The 26,620-nt window shown below is 39.6% G+C and overlaps 1 non-coding gene across 1 annotated transcript; it reads left to right on the top strand.

The window, feature by feature from the left end:
- Positions 1–11,722: 11,722 nt before the first annotated feature.
- LOC118966651 (uncharacterized) lies at positions 11,723–13,045 on the top strand. Its single transcript, XR_016483941.1, has 3 exons — positions 11,723–12,480; positions 12,585–12,806; positions 12,908–13,045. It is a non-coding gene; the product is annotated as an uncharacterized LOC118966651 (transcript).
- The last annotated feature ends 13,575 nt before the right edge of the window (positions 13,046–26,620 follow it).

The following is a 26,620-nucleotide window of genomic DNA, read 5'->3' as shown; positions in this document are numbered from 1 at the left end:
AGAGAATACTGCTCTATAATAACACTGACCACCCCAAGGTAAGAGACTACTGCTCTATAATAACACTGACCACCCCAAGGTAAGAGACTACTGCTCTATAATAACACTGACCACCCCAAGGTAAGAGACTACTGCTCTATAATAACACTGACCACCCCAAGGTAAGAGACTACTGCTATATAATAACACTGACCACCCCAAGGTAAGAGACTACTGCTCTATAATAACACTGACCATGGTCATGATGATGTCTAGTAGTTATCATGCTGATGGTCATGATGAATGGTGAAGTGATGATGTCTAGTAGTTATCATGTTGATTGTCATGATGAATGGTTAAGTGATGATGTCTAGTATGAGAGGACACACACACTGCACGACACACGCAGCCACACACACACACTTAAAGTTCCCCTTTTAAACCTCTGATAAAGATGCAGACAAAAGATTTCCCCCACCAGCTCCGAATAAGTCTTCACACTGATGTCACACATACAGATAAAAAATATCCTTATATGGCCATCGGTGGCCGGTCACAGAGTAGACATAACGTGACCTCTGTTTGAAGGCTGGGGTGTCAAAGCCTCAGTAATGATATATGATCTATGTGCAAATTCACTAAGTCCAATCTTTTATCTGCTAAAATATATGATCACTTCAGTTATCTTGAATCATTTAAAACATATTTCCAATAGAAGCTATAGTGGGTCTATAGTGGGTCATGTGGTGGCCAGTGACGTGTCGATTTGACAGTTTCCCCTTCACAGTGGATGACTGTTTAAGAAATAGTCATTACCCTAAGTCAAACAGACGCAGGACAGTGCAGGGAGAAGACGCAGGACGGTGCAGGGAGAAGACACAGGACAGTGCAGGGAGAAGACACAGGACAGTGCAGGGAGAAGACACAGGACAGTGCAGGGAGAAGACACAGGACAGTGCAGGGAGAAGACACAGGACAGTGCAGGGAGAAGACACAGGACAGTGCAGGGAGAAGACGCAGGACAGTGCAGGGAGACGACGCAGGACAGTGCAGGGAGACGACGCAGGACAGTGCAGGGAGAAGACACAGGACGGTGCAGGGAGAAGACGCAGGACGGTGCAGGGAGAAGACGCAGGACGGTGCAGGGAGAAGACGCAGGACGGTGCAGGGAGAAGACGCAGGACGGTGCAGGGAGAAGACGCAGGACGGTGCAGGGAGAAGACGCAGGACGGTGCAGGGAGAAGACGCAGGACGGTGCAGGGAGAAGACGCAGGACGGTGCAGGGAGAAGACGCAGGACAGTGCAGTGAGAAGACAGGACATTGCAGGGAGAAGACGCAGGACAGTGCAGGGAGAAGACACAGACATACATTAGATTTGAGGTCAGAAGTAGAAGTTACTGTATTTGACCAAAAGTGTGTTAAGATGTCAGAGGGAGTTTATGGAAACTCAGATGGAGTTGAAGACGATGAGCCTGATGCAATGAAGAACACAGACATTGATGGCCAATTATATGCCAACGTAAGAGCTTTCAAACCCAGACCAAGAGATGGAGTTGTTGCTTCAGGTAAGATTGCACTCATGCTCTCACACACACACGCACATGCACACATGAACATACACACACACACACACAGATCGGGAGAGAATACTGGGAGAGGCGGCAGGTCGAGACACAAGATGGCCAGTAGAGGGCGGTGCAGGAGCAGATGTGACACACACATAAATTACACACACAATACATTAAAACAGATTACCCTGTTGTACTAGACCTTTTTTTTGTCCCAATCCTGGATGATACAGTAAAACATAATACCAAAGATCTTACTTTAATTATTTGTGATTCAGTACATGCTCAGTGGTGGAAGAGACCCTCTGGAGTTGCTGCAGTGTGTCTGGGGCTGCTGTGTGTTCTCCTACTGGCTGGGATCATAGGCCTGTCTGTCTACTGTAAGTTTACTATGTTGTCACTGAGACTTAAGTAGCCTACTTAATCATACTAATCCATAAATGGTTTGGTAGTTACATGTTTGAATAACTCTTCCCTTATACAGATGGAGTCATTGGTCATCACAACTCAACAGAGAGAAACCAGCTACAGACCAGTTACAATGCCATGACTGAAGAGAGAAACCAGCTACAGACAAGTAACAACAACCTGACTAAAGAGAGAGACCATCTACAGACCAGTTACAACACCCTGACTAAAGAGAGAGACCAGCTACAGACCAGTTACAACACCCTGACTAAAGAGAGAGACCAGCTTACCAATTGTAGTGAGTTAACATTCATCCCAAGCACATTATTGTATGTCTGTATTCTGTCATTAAGTGTCCAGCGTGATACATTGAAGGAAATGCATGTTTTCATCTTGTAGAACAAACCTGTCCTGAAGGCTGGCAGAAGTTTGAATCCAGTTGGTACTTCCTGTCTACTGAGACTAAAACCTGGAAGGAGAGCAGACAGGACTGTTTGAAGAGAGGAGCAGACCTTGTGATCATAAACAGTGATATGGAACAGGTGAGAGAGAGAGAGTGAGAGTGAGAGAGAGACAGAGACAGAAAGAGAGAGAGAAGAAATGGCATTGCAGGGGTAGATATGATCAAACATATTAATATATACTTATCTCTCTCAACAACAGGAGTTTCTCTTCAAACTCAAGAAGAGAGTCTGGATTGGTCTGACTGACTCTGTTAGTGAGGGGACTTGGAAATGGGTGGACGGCACCCCACTGACCCCCCCAAGGTAATATACTACTGCTCTAATAACACTGACCAACCCAAGGCAATATACTACTGCTCTAATAACACTGACCAACCCAAGGTAATATACTACTGTTATAATAACACTGACCACCCCAAGGTAATATACTACTGTTATAATAACACTGACCACCCCAAGGTAATATACTACTGCTCTAATAACACTGACCAACCCAAGGTAATATACTACTGTTATAATAACACTGACCACCCCAAGGTAATATACTACTGTTATAATAACACTGACCACCCCAAGGTAATATACTACTGCTCTAATAACACTGACCAACCCAAGGTAATATACTACTGCTCTAATAACACTGACTAACCCAAGGCAATATACTACTGTTATAATAACACTGATCACCCCAAGGTAATATACTACTGCTCTAATAACACTGACCAACCCAAGGTAATATACTACTGTTATAATAACACTGACCACCCCAAGGTAATATTCTACTGCTCTAATAACACTGACCAACCCAAGGTAATATACTACTGCTCTAATAACACTGACCACCCCAAGGTAATAAACTACTGCTCTAATAACACTGACCAACCCAAGGTAATATACTACTGTTATAATAACACTGACCAACCCAAGGTAATATACTACTGTTATAATAACACTGACCACCCCAAGGTAATATACTACTGCTCTAATAACACTGACCACCCCAAGGTAATATATTACTGCTCTAATAACACTGACCACCCCAAGGTAATAAACTACTGCTCTAATAACACTGACCACCCCAAGGTAATATACTACTGCTCTAATAACACTGACCAACCCAAGGTAATATACTACTGTTATAATAACACTGACCACCCCAAGGTAATAAACTACTGCTCTAATAACACTGACCAACCCAAGGTAATATACTACTGTTATAATAATACTGACCACCCCAAGGTAATAAACTACTGCTCTAATAACACTGACCAACCCAAGGTAATATACTACTGTTATAATAACACTGACCACCCCAAGGTAATATACTACTGTTATAATAACACTGACCACCCCAAGGTAATATACTACTGTTCTAATAACACTGACCACCCCAATGTAATATACTACTGCTATAATAACACTGACCACCCCAAGGTAATATACTACTGCTATAATAACACTGACCACCCCAAGGTAATATACTACTGCTCTAATAATACTGACCACCCCAAGGTAATATACTACTGTTATAATAACACTGACCACCCCAAGGTAATATACTACTGCTCTAATAACACTGACCAACCCAAGGTAATATACTACTGTTATAATAACACTGACCACCCCAAGGTAATATACTACTGTTATAATAACACTGACCAACCCAAGGTAATATACTACTGTTATAATAACACTGACCACCCCAAGGTAATATACTACTGTTATAATAACACTGACCACCCCAAGGTAATATACTACTGCTCTAATAACACTGACCAACCCAAGGTAATATACTACTGTTATAATAACACTGACCACCCCAAGGTAATATACTACTGCTCTAATAACACTGACCAACCCACTACTGCTCTAATAACACTGACCACCCCAAGGTAATATACTACTGCTCTAATAACACTGACCAACCCAAGGTAAGAGACTACTGCTCTAATAACACTGACCACCCCAAGGTAAGAGACTACTGTTATAATAACACTGACCACCCCAAGGTAAGAGACTACTGCTCTATAATAACACTGACCACCCCAAGGTAATATACTACTGTTATAATAACACTGACCAACCCAAGGTAATATACTACTGCTCTAACAACACTGACCACAGTGTAAGGAGTAGGACTGATTCTCTGTGTTGTTCACACTCTAGGTTCTTCATACTCAACTGATAGACCAACACTGACCACAGACTAAGAGATGATAACTACTATGACAATAAGGCTCCAATGTTCAGTTCATTCAACCTCTATCCCTACAGGTTATTGTCATTGATGGTGGTATTCAACAAAGCTGAATTAAGCTGAATAATGTCAGTATATTATTTAGGATTGTGATGTTCTGTGATATCTGACTATTTTTAACCCTGTAGGTACTTGTATTAACCATGAAATCTGACTGTTTTTAACCCTGTAGGTACTGGTATTAACCATGATATCTGACTGTTTTTAACCCTGTAGGTACTGGTATTAACCATGATATCTGACTGTTTTTAACCCTGTAGGTACTGGTATTAACCATGAAATCTGACTGTTTTTAACCCTGTAGGTACTGGTATTAACCATGATATCTGACTGTTTTTAACCCTGTTGGTACTGGTATTAAACATGATATCTGATGGTATTTAACCCTTTAGGTACTGGTATTAAACATGGTTTCTGATGGTTTTTAACCCTGTAGGTACTGAAATGACCATCAGCCTGATAGTGGAGATCCTAGTGGGGAGGAGGACTGTGTTGAGATACATAAAGATTGGATCTTTCCACTTAAGGCATGGAATGACATGCCATGTGACTGGAAACTCAACTGGATTTGTGAGAAAGTGGTTTAACATCATCCTGACAACATACTGTAGCCTGCAGTGCACACAACTTCCTCCTTCATTCTCTCTCTCTCTCACACACACACAGATAGAGCCTCTGTCTTGATCTCGCTCACACACTCTGCCTCAATCCCAAACACACCCTTACACAGATTTTCACACACACGCAAGCACACATGCATACACGTACACACACACACATGCAAATGCACCTATTATTGTATTTGTTTGTAGTATCTTATTAATAAAAGTCCTACTTATTTCCTGATTGTACCTTCCTGTGTACTATTCATTTTGTTTCACACGTCATCAGATATAATTTGAAATTAGTACAGTTGACTTTGTGCAAAAACATAAATTCCAATTCAAATAATTCTAAAGAATATATTCTAATTGTGGCCTGGTGATAACACACTCAACAGTACCAAACCACCATTACATACACAGTATAGGAAGGAGGTGACTGTATCACCAATCAATGAGTGTAGTAGAGATATCAAAGGATCTTAAATTATGTTAGTAAGTCATCTTTGACCGTCAGTCTTTGTTGTCAAGTCACATACAATATCAAATGCTCATATTTGACTGATGTTCCCTTATAAGGGTCCCAAAAGAGTGAAGTGGATGTTTTCAGTTGTTCAAACAGATGTCACTCAACATCTCATCCTCACTGGTTAAGCCTTCCCACCCTCAATATCCACTTGGAACAGTTTGTAGTGTCAAATCTATTGTCTGGACATTATAATGACCCATGTTTGTAGTCCTGGACCTCCTGAACATGTTGATGTATATTTGGTAGTAAACAGAGGGTCCAAATCAGCAGAAAGGAAGGGGGAGTTCTGGAAACTCCCTGAATTATCTTGGGGCTGTTACATATGATATTTAATATATGTTACCAGCTAGTCTTTGTTCTCCACTTCCCCTCTGTGATCTATATCTTCCTGGTATGATAGTGTCCTGTCCATCATCACAAATAGCAAGTCCCATTCCCTGGGCAGGAGGACTGTGTTGAGATATACTCTTGACAAGCTGACCATGTAGAGACATGGAATGATGTATATTGTGCTGCAGAAAATAGTTTTACAATAACCACTGTAACAATCTCTCACATGCACAAATGCACACAAGTATGTAACTTGATGTATTTTTGTATTGGCATACCCGTGTCATGTTGATGATAATACTCTAGAGTTAACATCTACATCTGGTGTGTTTACGGACATATTCAATCAATCCGTATCCCAGTCTGCTGTCCCCACATGCTTCAAGAGGGCCACCATTGTTAATGTTCCTAAGAAAGCTAAGGTAACTGTGCTAAACGACTACCGCCCCGTAGCACTCACTTCCGTCATCATGAAGTGCTTTGAGAGACTAGTCAAGGACCATATCACCTTCACCCTACCTGACACCCTAGACCCACTCCAATTTGCTTACCGCCCCAATAGGTCCACAGACGACGCAATCGCAACCACACTGCCCTAACCCATCTGGACAAGAGGAATACCTATGTGAGAATGCTCTTCATCGATTACAGCTCAGCATTTAACACCATAGTACCCTCCAAACTTGTCATCAAGCTCGAGACCCTGGGTCTCGACCCTGCCCTGTGCAACTGGGTACGGGACTTCCTGACGGGCAGCCCCCAGGTGGTGAGGGTAGGTAACAACATCTCCACCCTGCAGATCCGCAACACTGGGGCCCTACAAGGGTGCGTTCTAAGCCCTCTCCTGTACTCCCTGTTCACCCATGACTGTTTAGCCATGCACGCCTCCAACTCAATCATCAAGTTTGCGGACGACACTACAGTGGTAGGCTTGATTACCAATATCGACGAGAGGGCCTACAGGAAGGAGGTGAGGGCCCTCGGAGTGTGGATTCAGGAAAATAACCTCACACTCAATGTCAACAAAACAAAGGAGATGATCGTGGACTTCAGGAAAACGCAGAGGGAGCATCCCCCTATCCACATCGAAGGGACAGTAGTGGAGAGGGTAGTAAGTTAAGTTCCTCGACATACACATCACGGACTAACTGAATTGGTCCACCCACACATAAAGCGTTGTGAAGAAGAAGCAGCAGCGCCTCTTCAACCTCAGGAAGCTGAAGAAATTTGGCTCGTCACCAAAAGCACTCACAAACGTCGACAGATGCACAATCGAGAGCATCCTGTCGGGCTGTATCACCACCTGGTACGGCAACTGCTCCGCCCACAACCCTAAGGCTCTCCAGAGGGTAGTGAGGTCTGCACAACGCATCACCAGGGGCAAACTACCTGCCCTCCAGGACACCTACACCACCCGATGTCAGAGGAAGGCCATAAAGATCATCAAGGACAACAACCACCCGAGCCACGGCCTGTTCACCTCACTATCATTCAGAAGACGAGGTCAGTACAGGTGCATCAAAGCAGGGACCGAGAGACCGAAAAACAGCTTTTATCTCAAGGCCATTAGACCTAACATTGAGTGGCTGCTGCCAACATACTGACTAAACTCCAGCCACTTTAATAATGGAAATGGATGTAAAAAATGTATCACTAGCCACTTTAAATAATGCCACTTAATATAATGTTTACATACCCTACAATACTCACGTCATATGTATATACTGTACTCGATACCATCTACTGCATCTTGCCAATGCCGTTCTGTACCATCACTCATTCATATATCTTTATGTACATATTCTTTATCCCTTTACACTTGTGTGTATAAGGTAGTTGTTGTGGAATTGTTAGGTTAGATTACTCGTTGGTTATTACTGCATTGTCGGAACTAGAAGCACAAGCATTTCGCTACACTCGCATTAACATCTGCTAACCATGTGTATGTCACAAATACAATTTGATTTGATACATCAGTCACACAGACAGAGACACACTGATGACTCAGAGACAGAGATATCACTAGAATCAGAGACTTAACGTATAGAGGTCTTGCAGTTGATGTACGACACCTCCTGGTGGCCATGTTGGAAGACCACCACATTAATTCTAGAAGCAGAGACTTAATGTATAGTAGACCTACATAGAAAGAAAGACCCAGGCCTTGCTCAATATGCCAAAGGTGTCACAAGGTGCCCTTTTGTGTGTATATCACAGCCATTCTCTCTCACTCTCTCTCCCATCACAGGTTTTATGATGGTCATAAATACCTTGTAGAAACTTTGGGTTTGGCAAGTGTGAGGGGAAAGAAACCTATGTGAGACAAGGATCTTCCCCTGCCAAAACGCATCCACAAAACTACATCCACAAAATTGAAGAATTAAACAATAATTATATTTTTGAGAATGTAGAAACGGTCGGTGGGAAATCAAATTTCAATCAAATGTATTTATAAAGCCCTTTTTCATCAGCCGATGTCAAAGTGTTATATAGAAACCCAGCCTAAAACTCCAATAGCAAGCAATGCTGTCAAATTTGTTAATCGTTTGTGATGTAACTCCCAAATCCAGTCAGCTGATGTTCTGAAAGAGCTGCAAAATCTGGACCCCTACAAATCAGCTGGGATAGACAATCTGGACCCTCTCTTTCTAAAACTATCCGCCGCCATTGTTGCAACCCCTATTACCAGCCTGTTCAACCTCTCTTTCGTATCGTCCAAGATCCCTAAAGATTGGAAAGCTGCCGTGGTCATCACCCTCTTCAAAGGGGGTGACACCATAGAAGCAAACTGTTACAGACCTATATCGATCCTGCCCATCTAAAGTCTTCGAAAGCCAAGTTAATAAACAGATCAATGACCATTTCGAATCTCACCGTACCTTCTCCGCTGTGCAATCCTGTTTCCGAGCCGGTCACGGGTGCACCTCAGCTACGCTCAATGGGGCAGCCTAGTGGTTAGAGCGTTGAGCTAATAACCGAAAGGTTGCAAGTTCAAATCCCTGAGCTGACAAGATAAAGATCTGTCGCTCAGCCCCTGAACAAGGTAGTTAACCCACTGTTCCTAGGCCGTCATTGAAAATAAGAATTTGTTCTTAATAACTGACTTGCATAGTTCAATAAAGATACAAATAAAAAATGTACTAAATGATATCATAACTGCCATCGATAAAAGACAATACTGTGCAGCTGTCTTCATCGACCTGGCCAAGGCTTTCGACTCTGTCAATCCCTGTATTCTTATCTGCAGACTCAATAGCCTTGGTTTTTCTAATGACTACCTCGCCTGGTTCACCAACTACTTTGCAGAAAGAGTTCAGTGTGTCAAATCGGAGGGCATGTTGTCCGGACCTCTGGCAGTCCCTATGGAGGTACAACAGGGTTCAATTCTCGGGCCGCCTCTTTTCTCTGTATATATCAATGTTGCTGCTCTTGCTCTACGCAGACAACACTATTCTGCATACTTCTGACCCTTCCTTGGACACTGTGCTAACTAACCTCCAAATGAGCTTCAATGCCATTCAACACTCCTTCCGTGGCCTCCAACTTCTCTTAAACACTAGTAAAACCAAATGCATGCTTTTCAACCGTTCGCTGCCCGCACCCGCCCGCCCGAATAGCATCACCACCATGGACGGTTCCGACCTGGAATATGTGGACAACTATAAATACCTAGGTGTCTGGTTAGACTGTAAACTCTCCTTCCAGACTCATCTACAATCCAAAATCAAATCTAGAAATCGGCTTTCTATTTCGCAACAAAGCCTCCTTCACTAACGCCGCCAAACTTACCCTAGTAAAACTAACTATCCTACCGATCCTCGACTTTGGCGATGTCATCTACAAAATAGCTTCCAATACTCTGCTCAGCAAACTGGATGCAGTCTATCACAGTGCCATCCGTTTTGTTACCAAATCACCTTATACCACCCACCACTGCGACATGTATGCTCTAGTCGGCTCGCCCTCGCTACATATTCGTCGCCAGACCCACTGTTCACCCACGACTGCGTGGCCACGCACGCCTCCAACTCAATCATCAGGTTTGCGGACGACACAACAGTGGTTGGCTTGATTACCAACAACGACGAGACGGCCTACAGGGAGGAGGTGAGGGCCCTCGGAGTGTGGTGCCAGGAAAATAACCTCACACTCAACATCAACAAAACTAAGGAGATGATTGTGGACTTCAGGAAACAGCAGAGGGAACATCCCCCTATCCACATCGATGGAACAGTAGTGGAGAGGGTAGTCAGTTAAGTTCCTCGGCGTACACATCACAGACAAACTGAATTGGTCCACCCACACAGACAGCATCGTGAAGAAGGCTGAAGAAATTCAGCTTGTCACCAAAAGCACTCAAACTTCTACAGATGTACAATCGAGAGCATCCTGTCGGGCTGTATCACAGCCTGGTACGGCAACTGCTCCGACCACAACCGTAAGGCTCTCCTGAGGGTAGTGAGGTCTGCACAACGCATCACCGGGGGCAAACTACCTGCCCTCCAGGACACCTACTCCAGGACACCTAGGCCTGTCTGTCTACACCACCCGATGTCACAGGAAGGCCATAAAGATCATCAAGGACAACAACCACCCGAGCCACTGCCTGTTCACCCCGCTATCGTCCAGAAGGTGAGGTCAGTACATGTGCATCAAAGCTGGGACCGAGAGACTGAAAAATAGCTTCTATCTCAAGGCCATCAGACTGTTAAACAGCCACCACTAACATTGAGGGGCAGCTGCCAACACACCGACTCAACTCCAGCCACTTTAATAATGGGAATTGATGTAAAATATATCACTAGCCACTTTAAACAATGCTACTTAATATAATGTTTACATACCCTAGATAATTTATCTCATATGTATATGTATATGCTGTACTCTATATCATCTACTGCATCTTTATGTAATACATGTATCACTAGCCACTTTAAACTATGCCACTTTGTTTACATACTCATCTCATATGTATATACTGTACTCGATACCATCTACTGCATCTTGCCTATGCCGCTCTGTACCATCACTCATTCATATATCTTTATGTACATAATCTTTATCCCTTTACACTTGTGTATAAGGTAGTAGTTTTTTAATTGTTAGCTAGATTACTCCTTGGTTATTGCTGCATTGTCAGAACTAGAAGCACAAGCATTTCGCTACACTCGCATTAACATCTGCTAACCATGTGTATGTGACAAATAACATTTGATTTGATTTGATTTGAAAGACAGGGTGGAAATATGAACGTTTTATCATAATACATGTGAAGGGTTTTTATTCTTCTTCCTCTTAAATCTGTCAAACTGAAACTATGGAGATATTGTCAGATCTTCTGCTTTTTCATTCTGAGTAACTCTTCACAGTCAGCATAGATAGAGCATAGACCCTTACATGGCCATTGGTGGCCGGTCACAACACAGGGGGAAGTTTCCCCTAAGTACAGATCTTTGATCAGGTTACTTTCCCTCAATCCCAACCTTAACCATTTGTGGAATAAATATACAACTGAACAAGATCAGCATCTAAGGGCAACTCCCCCCTACACCTCCAGTCAGAGTGAGATCCATAATGTGTTCTCCATTTGAAGGCTAGGGATGCTGTAAACTCAGTCATGATATATGTAGTGTATATGTCAATTAACAGGATCCCAATTTATTTTAGCAGATACAAAATTGTGACCCTGTGAATTCACACATACATCATATATCATGATATAGAGTCACATAATGTATATTATCAAACTAAGGCTGGTGGAAGTCACATGGTGGCCAGTGTTGTGTTGATTTCACAATTTGTCATCCACTGTGGTTGACTGATAAGGAGTTTCACTACCTAAAAAGTCACACAGACGCAGAACAGCACAGGGAGACAACACAGCTAGATGCACATTAGAGTTGAGGTAAGAAGTAGAAGTTACTGTATTTGACCACAAGTGTGTTAAGATGTCAAAGGGAGTCTATGAAATCCCAGATGGATTTAATAACGATGAGCCTGATGCTATGAAGAACACAGACATCGATGGCCAATTATATTCCAATGTAGGAGCCTTCAAGCCTAGTCCAAGAGATGGAATTGTTGCTTCAGGTACGATTCCACGAACACACACACACACACACACAATATATATTAAACAGGTGAGATTACCCAGTATTTCTATACCTTTATTCGTCCCATTCCTAGATGATACAGTAATACACATTACTAAAGATCTTACTTTAATAATGTGTGATTCAGTACATGTTCAGTGGTGGAAGAGACCCTCTGGAGTTGCTGCAGTGTGTCTGGGGCTGCTGTGTGTTCTCCTACTGGCTGGGATCATAGGCCTGTCTGTCTACTGTAAGTTTAGTATGTTTTTACTGAGACTTAAGTAGCATACTTAATCATACTTATCCATAAATGGTTTGGTAGTTACATGTTTGAATAACTCTTCCCTTATACAGATGGAGTCATTGGTCATCACAACTCAACAGAGAGAAACCAGCTACAGACCAGTTACAATGCCATGACTGAAGAGAGAAACCAGCTACAGACAAGTAACAACAACCTGACTAAAGAGAGAGACCATCTACAGACCAGTTACAACACCCTGACTAAAGAGAGAGACCAGCTACAGACCAGTTACAACACCCTGACTAAAGAGAGAGACCAGCTTACCAATTGTAGTGAGTTAACATTCATCCCAAGCACATTATTGTATGTCTGTATTCTGTCATTAAGTGTCCAGCGTGATACATTGAAGGAAATGCATGTTTTCATCTTGTAGAACAAACCTGTCCTGAAGGCTGGCAGAAGTTTGAATCCAGTTGGTACTTCCTGTCTACTGAGACTAAAACCTGGAAGGAGAGCAGACAGGACTGTTTGAAGAGAGGAGCAGACCTTGTGATCATAAACAGTGATATGGAACAGGTGAGAGAGAGAGAGTGAGAGTGAGAGAGAGACAGAGACAGAAAGAGAGAGAGAAGAAATGGCATTGCAGGGGTAGATATGATCAAACATATTAATATATACTTATCTCTCTCAACAACAGGAGTTTCTCTTCAAACTCAAGAAGAGAGTCTGGATTGGTCTGACTGACTCTGTTAGTGAGGGGACTTGGAAATGGGTGGACGGCACCCCACTGACCCCCCCAAGGTAATATACTACTGCTCTAATAACACTGACCAACCCAAGGCAATATACTACTGCTCTAATAACACTGACCAACCCAAGGTAATATACTACTGTTATAATAACACTGACCACCCCAAGGTAATATACTACTGCTCTAATAACACTGACCAACCCAAGGTAATATACTACTGCTCTAATAACACTGACTAACCCAAGGCAATATACTACTGCTCTAATAACACTGACCAACCCAAGGTAATATACTACTGTTATAATAACACTGACCACCCCAAGGTAATATTCTACTGCTCTAATAACACTGACCACCCCAAGGTAATATACTACTGTTATAATAACACTGACCAACCCAAGGTAATAAACTACTGCTCTAATAACACTGACCACCCCAAGGTAATATACTACTGTTATAATAACACTGACCAACCCAAGGCAATATACTACTGCTCTAACAACACTGACCACCCCAAGGTAATATACTACTGTTATAATAACACTGACCACCCCAAGGTAATATACTACTGTTATAATAACACTGACCACCACAAGGTAATATACTACTGCTATAATAACACTGACCAACCCAGGGTAATATATTACTGCTATAATAACACTGACCACCCCAAGGTAATATACTACTGTTATAATAACACTGACCACCCCAAGGTAATATACTACTGTTATAATAACACTGACCAACCCAAGGTAATATACTACTGTTATAATAACACTGACCAACCCAAGGTAATATACTACTGTTATAATAACACTGACCACCCCAAGGTAATATACTACTGTTATAATAACACTGACCAACCCAAGGTAATATATTACTGTTATAATAACACTGACCAACCCAAGGTAATATACTACTGTTATAATAACACTGACCACCCCAAGGTAATATACTACTGTTATAATAACACTGACCACCGCAAGGTAATATACTACTGTTATAATAACACTGACCAACCCAAGGTAATATACTACTGTTATAATAACACTGACCAACCCAAGGTAATATACTACTGTTATAATAACACTGACCACCCCAAGGTAATATACTACTGTTATAATAACACTGACCAACCCAAGGTAATATACTACTGTTATAATAACACTGACCAACCCAAGGTAATATACTACTGTTATAATAACACTGACCAACCCAAGGTAATATACTACTGCTCTAATAACACTGACCACCCCAAGGTAATATACTACTGTTATAATAAGACTGACCACCCCAAGGTAATATACTACTGTTATAATAACACTGACCACCCCAAGGTAATATACTACTGCTCTAATAACACTGACCACCCCAAGGTAATATATTACTGCTCTAATAACACTGACCACCCCAAGGTAATAAACTACTGCTCTAATAACACTGACCACCCCAAGGTAATATACTACTACTATAATAACACTGACCACCCCAAGGTAATATACTACTGTTATAATAACACTGACCAACCCAAGGTAATATACTACTGTTATAATAACACTGACCAACCCAAGGTAATATACTACTGTTATAATAACACTGACCACCCCAAGGTAATATACTACTGCTCTAATAACACTGACCACCCCAAGGTAATATACTACTGTTATAATAACACTGACCAACCCAAGGTAATAAACTACTGCTCTAATAACACTGACCACCCCAAGGTAATATACTACTGTTATAATAACACTGACCAACCCAAGGCAATATACTACTGCTCTAACAACACTGACCAACCCAAGGTAATAAACTACTGCTCTAATAACACTGACCACCCCAAGGTAATATACTACTGTTATAATAACACTGACCACCCCAAGGTAATATACTACTGTTATAATAACACTGACCACCACAAGGTAATATACTACTGCTATAATAACACTGACCAACCCAAGGTAATATACTACTGCTCTAATAACACTGACCACCCCAAGGTAATATACTACTGCTCTAATAACACTGACCAACCCAAGGTAATATACTACTGCTCTAATAACACTGACCACCCCAAGGTAATAAACTACTGCTCTAATAACACTGACCAACCCAAGGTAATATACTACTGTTATATTAACACTGACCAACCCAAGGTAATATACTACTGTTATAATAACACTGACCACCCCAAGGTAATATACTACTGCTCTAATAACACTGACCACCCCAAAGTAATATATTACTGCTCTAATAACACTGACCACCCCAAGGTAATAAACTACTGCTCTAATAACACTGACCACCCCAAGGTAATATACTACTGCTCTAATAACACTGACCAACCCAAGGTAATATACTACTGTTATAATAACACTGACCACCCCAAGGTAATAAACTACTGCTCTAATAACACTGACCAACCCAAGGTAATATACTACTGTTATAATAATACTGACCACCCCAAGGTAATAAACTACTGCTCTAATAACACTGACCAACCCAAGGTAATATACTACTGTTATAATAACACTGACCACCCCAAGGTAATATACTACTGTTATAATAACACTGACCACCCCAAGGTAATATACTACTGTTCTAATAACACTGACCACCCCAATGTAATATACTACTGCTATAATAACACTGACCACCCCAAGGTAATATACTACTGCTATAATAACACTGACCACCCCAAGGTAATATACTACTGCTCTAATAATACTGACCACCCCAAGGTAATATACTACTGTTATAATAACACTGACCAACCCAAGGTAATACACTACTGTTATAATAACACTGATCACCACAAGGTAATATACTACTGTTATAATAACACTGACCACCCCAAGGTAATATACTACTGCTCTAATAACACTGACCAACCCAAGGTAATATACTACTATTATAATAACACTGATCACCACAAGGTAATATACTACTGTTATAATAACACTGACCACCCCAAGGTAATATACTACTGTTATAATAACACTGATCACCACAAGGTAATATACTACTGTTATAATAACACTGACCACCCCAAGGTAATATACTACTGCTCTAATAACACTGACCAACCCAAGGTAATATACTACTGTTATAATAACACTGACCACCCCAAGGTAATATACTACTGTTATAATAACACTGACCAACCCAAGGTAATATACTACTGTTATAATAACACTGACCACCCCAAGGTAATATACTACTGTTATAATAACACTGACCACCCCAAGGTAATATACTACTGTTATAATAACACTGACCACCACAAGGTAATATACTACTGCTATAATAACACTGACCAACCCAAGGTAATATACTACTGTTATAATAACACTGACCACCACAAGGTAATATACTACTGCTATAATAACACTGACCAACCCAAGGTAATATACTACTGCTCTAATAACACTGACCACCCCAAGGTAATATACTACTGCTCTAATAACACTGACCAACCCAAGGTAATATACTACTGCTCTAATAACACTGACCACCCCAAGGTAATAAACTACTGCTCTAATAACACTGACCAACCCAAGGTAATATACTACTGTTATATTAACACTGACCAACCCAAGGTAATATACTACTGTTATAATAACACTGACCACCCCAAGGTAATATACTACTGCTCTAATAACACTGACCACCCCAAGGTAATATATTACTGCTCTAATAACACTGACCACCCCAAGGTAATAAACTACTGCTCTAATAACACTGACCACCCCAAGGTAATATACTACTGCTCTAATAACACTGACCAACCCAAGGTAATATACTACTGTTATAATAACACTGACCACCCCAAGGTAATAAACTACTGCTCTAATAACACTGACCAACCCAAGGTAATATACTACTGTTATAATAATACTGACCACCCCAAGGTAATAAACTACTGCTCTAATAACACTGACCAACCCAAGGTAATATACTACTGTTATAATAACACTGACCACCCCAAGGTAATATACTACTGTTCTAATAACACTGACCACCCCAATGTAATATACTACTGCTATAATAACACTGACCACCCCAAGGTAATATACTACTGCTATAATAACACTGACCACCCCAAGGTAATATACTACTGCTCTAATAATACTGACCACCCCAAGGTAATATACTACTGTTATAATAACACTGACCAACCCAAGGTAATACACTACTGTTATAATAACACTGATCACCACAAGGTAATATACTACTGTTATAATAACACTGACCACCCCAAGGTAATATACTACTGCTCTAATAACACTGACCAACCCAAGGTAATATACTGCTATTATAATAACACTGATCACCACAAGGTAATATACTACTGTTATAATAACACTGACCACCCCAAGGTAATATACTACTGTTATAATAACACTGATCACCACAAGGTAATATACTACTGTTATAATAACACTGACCACCCCAAGGTAATATACTACTGCTCTAATAACACTGACCAACCCAAGGTAATATACTACTGTTATAATAACACTGACCACCCCAAGGTAATATACTACTGTTATAATAACACTGACCAACCCAAGGTAATATACTACTGTTATAATAACACTGACCACCCCAAGGTAATATACTACTGTTATAATAACACTGACCACCCCAAGGTAATATACTACTGTTATAATAACACTGACCACCACAAGGTAATATACTACTGCTATAATAACACTGACCAACCCAAGGTAATATACTACTGTTATAATAACACTGACCACCACAAGGTAATATACTACTGCTATAATAACACTGACCAACCCAAGGTAATATACTACTGCTCTAATAACACTGACCACCCCAAGGTAATATACTACTTCTCTAATAACACTGACCAACCCAAGGTAATATACTACTGCTCTAATAACACTGACCACCCCAAGGTAATAAACTACTGCTCTAATAACACTGACCAACCCAAGGTAATATACTACTGTTATATTAACACTGACCAACCCAAGGTAATATACTACTGTTATAATAACACTGACCACCCCAAGGTAATATACTACTGCTCTAATAACACTGACCACCCCAAGGTAATATATTACTGCTCTAATAACACTGACCACCCCAAGGTAATAAACTACTGCTCTAATAACACTGACCACCCCAAGGTAATATACTACTGCTCTAATAACACTGACCAACCCAAGGTAATATACTACTGTTATAATAACACTGACCACCCCAAGGTAATAAACTACTGCTCTAATAACACTGACCAACCCAAGGTAATATACTACTGTTATAATAATACTGACCACCCCAAGGTAATAAACTACTGCTCTAATAACACTGACCAACCCAAGGTAATATACTACTGTTATAATAACACTGACCACCCCAAGGTAATATACTACTGTTATAATAACACTGACCACCCCAAGGTAATATACTACTGTTCTAATAACACTGACCACCCCAATGTAATATACTACTGCTATAATAACACTGACCACCCCAAGGTAATATACTACTGCTATAATAACACTGACCACCCCAAGGTAATATACTACTGCTCTAATAATACTGACCACCCCAAGGTAATATACTACTGCTCTAATAACACTGACCAACCCAAGGTAATATACTACTATTATAATAACACTGATCACCACAAGGTAATATACTACTGTTATAATAACACTGACCACCCCAAGGTAATATACTACTGTTATAATAACACTGATCACCACAAGGTAATATACTACTGTTATAATAACACTGACCAACCCAAGGTAATACACTACTGTTATAATAACACTGATCACCACAAGGTAATATACTACTGTTATAATAACACTGACCACCCCAAGGTAATATACTACTGCTCTAATAACACTGACCAACCCAAGGTAATATACTACTATTATAATAACACTGATCACCACAAGGTAATATACTACTGTTATAATAACACTGACCACCCCAAGGTAATATACTACTGTTATAATAACACTGATCACCACAAGGTAATATACTACTGTTATAATAACACTGACCACCCCAAGGTAATATACTACTGCTCTAATAACACTGACCAACCCAAGGTAATATACTACTGTTATAATAACACTGACCACCCCAAGGTAATATACTACTGTTATAATAACACTGACCAACCCAAGGTAATATACTACTGTTATAATAACACTGACCACCCCAAGGTAATATACTACTGTTATAATAACACTGACCACCCCAAGGTAATATACTACTGTTATAATAACACTGACCACCACAAGGTAATATACTACTGCTATAATAACACTGACCAACCCAAGGTAATATACTACTGTTATAATAACACTGACCACCACAAGGTAATATACTACTGCTATAATAACACTGACCAACCCAAGGTAATATACTACTGCTCTAATAACACTGACCACCCCAAGGTAATATACTACTGCTCTAATAACACTGACCAACCCAAGGTAATATACTACTGCTCTAATAACACTGACCAACCCAAGGTAATATACTACTGTTATAATAACACTGACCACCCCAAGGTAATATACTACTGTTCTAATAACACTGACCACCCCAATGTAATATACTACTGCTATAATAACACTGACCACCCCAAGGTAATATACTACTGCTATAATAACACTGACCACCCCAAGGTAATATACTACTGCTCTAATAATACTGACCACCCCAAGGTAATATACTACTGTTATAATAACACTGACCAACCCAAGGTAATACACTACTGTTATAATAACACTGATCACCACAAGGTAATATACTACTGTTATAATAACACTGACCACCCCAAGGTAATATACTACTGCTCTAATAACACTGACCAACCCAAGGTAATATACTGCTATTATAATAACACTGATCACCACAAGGTAATATACTACTGTTATAATAACACTGACCACCCCAAGGTAATATACTACTGTTATAATAACACTGATCACCACAAGGTAATATACTACTGTTATAATAACACTGACCACCCCAAGGTAATATACTACTGCTCTAATAACACTGACCAACCCAAGGTAATATACTACTGTTATAATAACACTGACCACCCCAAGGTAATATACTACTGTTATAATAACACTGACCAACCCAAGGTAATATACTACTGTTATAATAACACTGACCACCCCAAGGTAATATACTACTGTTATAATAACACTGACCACCCCAAGGTAATATACTACTGTTATAATAACACTGACCACCACAAGGTAATATACTACTGCTATAATAACACTGACCAACCCAAGGTAATATACTACTGTTATAATAACACTGACCACCACAAGGTAATATACTACTGCTATAATAACACTGACCAACCCAAGGTAATATACTACTGCTCTAATAACACTGACCACCCCAAGGTAATATACTACTTCTCTAATAACACTGACCAACCCAAGGTAATATACTACTGCTCTAATAACACTGACCACCCCAAGGTAATAAACTACTGCTCTAATAACACTGACCAACCCAAGGTAATATACTACTGTTATATTAACACTGACCAACCCAAGGTAATATACTACTGTTATAATAACACTGACCACCCCAAGGTAATATACTACTGCTCTAATAACACTGACCACCCCAAGGTAATATATTACTGCTCTAATAACACTGACCACCCCAAGGTAATAAACTACTGCTCTAATAACACTGACCACCCCAAGGTAATATACTACTGCTCTAATAACACTGACCAACCCAAGGTAATATACTACTGTTATAATAACACTGACCACCCCAAGGTAATAAACTACTGCTCTAATAACACTGACCAACCCAAGGTAATATACTACTGTTATAATAATACTGACCACCCCAAGGTAATAAACTACTGCTCTAATAACACTGACCAACCCAAGGTAATATACTACTGTTATAATAACACTGACCACCCCAAGGTAATATACTACTGTTATAATAACACTGACCACCCCAAGGTAATATACTACTGTTCTAATAACACTGACCACCCCAATGTAATATACTACTGCTATAATAACACTGACCACCCCAAGGTAATATACTACTGCTATAATAACACTGACCACCCCAAGGTAATATACTACTGCTCTAATAATACTGACCACCCCAAGGTAATATACTACTGCTCTAATAACACTGACCAACCCAAGGTAATATACTACTATTATAATAACACTGATCACCACAAGGTAATATACTACTGTTATAATAACACTGACCACCCCAAGGTAATATACTACTGTTATAATAACACTGATCACCACAAGGTAATATACTACTGTTATAATAACACTGACCAACCCAAGGTAATACACTACTGTTATAATAACACTGATCACCACAAGGTAATATACTACTGTTATAATAACACTGACCACCCCAAGGTAATATACTACTGCTCTAATAACACTGACCAACCCAAGGTAATATACTACTATTATAATAACACTGATCACCACAAGGTAATATACTACTGTTATAATAACACTGACCACCCCAAGGTAATATACTACTGTTATAATAACACTGATCACCACAAGGTAATATACTACTGTTATAATAACACTGACCACCCCAAGGTAATATACTACTGCTCTAATAACACTGACCAACCCAAGGTAATATACTACTGTTATAATAACACTGACCACCCCAAGGTAATATACTACTGTTATAATAACACTGACCAACCCAAGGTAATATACTACTGTTATAATAACACTGACCACCCCAAGGTAATATACTACTGTTATAATAACACTGACCACCCCAAGGTAATATACTACTGTTATAATAACACTGACCACCACAAGGTAATATACTACTGCTATAATAACACTGACCAACCCAAGGTAATATACTACTGTTATAATAACACTGACCACCACAAGGTAATATACTACTGCTATAATAACACTGACCAACCCAAGGTAATATACTACTGCTCTAATAACACTGACCACCCCAAGGTAATATACTACTGCTCTAATAACACTGACCAACCCAAGGTAATATACTACTGCTCTAATAACACTGACCACCCCAAGGTAATAAACTACTGCTCTAATAACACTGACCAACCCAAGGTAATATACTACTGTTATAATAACACTGACCAACCCAAGGTAATATACTACTGTTATAATAACACTGACCACCCCAAGGTAATATACTACTGCTCTAATAACACTGACCACCCCAAGGTAATATATTACTGCTCTAATAACACTGACCACCCCAAGGTAATATACTACTGCTCTAATAACACTGACCACCCCAAGGTAATATACTACTGCTCTAATAACACTGACCAACCCAAGGTAATATACTACTGTTATAATAACACTGACCACCCCAAGGTAATAAACTACTGCTCTAATAACACTGACCAACCCAAGGTAATATACTACTGTTATAATAATACTGACCACCCCAAGGTAATAAACTACTGCTCTAATAACACTGACCAACCCAAGGTAATATACTACTGTTATAATAACACTGACCACCCCAAGGTAATATACTACTGTTATAATAACACTGACCACCCCAAGGTAATATACTACTGTTCTAATAACACTGACCACCCCAATGTAATATACTACTGCTATAATAACACTGACCACCCCAAGGTAATATACTACTGCTATAATAACACTGACCACCCCAAGGTAATATACTACTGCTCTAATAATACTGACCACCCCAAGGTAATATACTACTGTTATAATAACACTGACCAACCCAAGGTAATACACTACTGTTATAATAACACTGATCACCACAAGGTAATATACTACTGTTATAATAACACTGACCACCCCAAGGTAATATACTACTGCTCTAATAACACTGACCAACCCAAGGTAATATACTGCTATTATAATAACACTGATCACCACAAGGTAATATACTACTGTTATAATAACACTGACCACCCCAAGGTAATATACTACTGTTATAATAACACTGATCACCACAAGGTAATATACTACTGTTATAATAACACTGACCACCCCAAGGTAATATACTACTGCTCTAATAACACTGACCAACCCAAGGTAATATACTACTGTTATAATAACACTGACCACCCCAAGGTAATATACTACTGTTATAATAACACTGACCAACCCAAGGTAATATACTACTGTTATAATAACACTGACCACCCCAAGGTAATATACTACTGTTATAATAACACTGACCACCCCAAGGTAATATACTACTGTTATAATAACACTGACCACCACAAGGTAATATACTACTGCTATAATAACACTGACCAACCCAAGGTAATATACTACTGTTATAATAACACTGACCACCACAAGGTAATATACTACTGCTATAATAACACTGACCAACCCAAGGTAATATACTACTGCTCTAATAACACTGACCACCCCAAGGTAATATACTACTTCTCTAATAACACTGACCAACCCAAGGTAATATACTACTGCTCTAATAACACTGACCACCCCAAGGTAATAAACTACTGCTCTAATAACACTGACCAACCCAAGGTAATATACTACTGTTATATTAACACTGACCAACCCAAGGTAATATACTACTGTTATAATAACACTGACCACCCCAAGGTAATATACTACTGCTCTAATAACACTGACCACCCCAAGGTAATATATTACTGCTCTAATAACACTGACCACCCCAAGGTAATAAACTACTGCTCTAATAACACTGACCACCCCAATGTAATATACTACTGCTATAATAACACTGACCACCCCAAGGTAATATACTACTGCTATAATAACACTGACCACCCCAAGGTAATATACTACTGCTCTAATAATACTGACCACCCCAAGGTAATATACTACTGCTCTAATAACACTGACCAACCCAAGGTAATATACTACTATTATAATAACACTGATCACCACAAGGTAATATACTACTGTTATAATAACACTGACCACTCCAAGGTAATATACTACTGTTATAATAACACTGATCACCACAAGGTAATATACTACTGTTATAATAACACTGACCAACCCAAGGTAATACACTACTGTTATAATAACACTGATCACCACAAGGTAATATACTACTGTTATAATAACACTGACCACCCCAAGGTAATATACTACTGCTCTAATAACACTGACCAACCCAAGGTAATATACTACTATTATAATAACACTGATCACCACAAGGTAATATACTACTGTTATAATAACACTGACCACCCCAAGGTAATATACTACTGTTATAATAACACTGATCACCACAAGGTAATATACTACTGTTATAATAACACTGACCACCCCAAGGTAATATACTACTGCTCTAATAACACTGACCAACCCAAGGTAATATACTACTGTTATAATAACACTGACCACCCCAAGGTAATATACTACTGTTATAATAACACTGACCAACCCAAGGTAATATACTACTGTTATAATAACACTGACCACCCCAAGGTAATATACTACTGTTATAATAACACTGACCACCCCAAGGTAATATACTACTGTTATAATAACACTGACCACCACAAGGTAATATACTACTGCTATAATAACACTGACCAACCCAAGGTAATATACTACTGTTATAATAACACTGACCACCACAAGGTAATATACTACTGCTATAATAACACTGACCAACCCAAGGTAATATACTACTGCTCTAATAACACTGACCACCCCAAGGTAATATACTACTGCTCTAATAACACTGACCAACCCAAGGTAATATACTACTGCTCTAATAACACTGACCACCCCAAGGTAATAAACTACTGCTCTAATAACACTGACCAACCCAAGGTAATATACTACTGTTATAATAACACTGACCAACCCAAGGTAATATACTACTGTTATAATAACACTGACCACCCCAAGGTAATATACTACTGCTCTAATAACACTGACCACCCCAAGGTAATATATTACTGCTCTAATAACACTGACCACCCCAAGGTAATAAACTACTGCTCTAATAACACTGACCACCCCAAGGTAATATACTACTGCTCTAATAACACTGACCAACCCAAGGTAATATACTACTGTTATAATAACACTGACCACCCCAAGGTAATAAACTACTGCTCTAATAACACTGACCAACCCAAGGTAATATACTACTGTTATAATAATACTGACCACCCCAAGGTAATAAACTACTGCTCTAATAACACTGACCAACCCAAGGTAATATACTACTGTTATAATAACACTGACCACCCCAAGGTAATATACTACTGTTATAATAACACTGACCACCCCAAGGTAATATACTACTGTTCTAATAACACTGACCACCCCAATGTAATATACTACTGCTATAATAACACTGACCACCCCAAGGTAATATACTACTGCTATAATAACACTGACCACCCCAAGGTAATATACTACTGCTCTAATAATACTGACCACCCCAAGGTAATATACTACTGTTATAATAACACTGACCAACCCAAGGTAATACACTACTGTTATAATAACACTGATCACCACAAGGTAATATACTACTGTTATAATAACACTGACCACCCCAAGGTAATATACTACTGCTCTAATAACACTGACCAACCCAAGGTAATATACTACTATTATAATAACACTGATCACCACAAGGTAATATACTACTGTTATAATAACACTGACCACCCCAAGGTAATATACTACTGTTATAATAACACTGATCACCACAAGGTAATATACTACTGTTATAATAACACTGACCACCCCAAGGTAATATACTACTGCTCTAATAACACTGACCAACCCAAGGTAATATACTACTGTTATAATAACACTGACCACCCCAAGGTAATATACTACTGTTATAATAACACTGACCAACCCAAGGTAATATACTACTGTTATAATAACACTGACCACCCCAAGGTAATATACTACTGTTATAATAACACTGACCACCCCAAGGTAATATACTACTGCTCTAATAACACTGACCAACCCAAGGTAATATACTACTGTTATAATAACACTGACCACCCCAAGGTAATATACTACTGCTCTAATAACACTGACCAACCCACTACTGCTCTAATAACACTGACCACCCCAAGGTAATATACTACTGCTCTAATAACACTGACCAACCCAAGGTAATATACTACTGCTCTAATAACACTGACCAACCCAAGGTAAGAGACTACTGCTCTAATAACACTGACCACCCCAAGGTAAGAGACTACTGTTATAATAACACTGACCACCCCAAGGTAAGAGACTACTGCTCTATAATAACACTGACCACCCCAAGGTAATATACTACTGTTATAATAACACTGACCAACCCAAGGTAATATACTACTGC

This window comes from Oncorhynchus mykiss, chromosome 10, assembly GCF_057628025.1.
Source record: "Oncorhynchus mykiss isolate SJ-2025 chromosome 10, ASM5762802v1, whole genome shotgun sequence".
Classification (NCBI taxonomy): domain Eukaryota; kingdom Metazoa; phylum Chordata; class Actinopteri; order Salmoniformes; family Salmonidae; genus Oncorhynchus; species Oncorhynchus mykiss.
The sequence above is the reverse complement of the archived record's forward strand: the minus strand, read 5'-3'. Positions and strand labels throughout refer to the sequence as shown.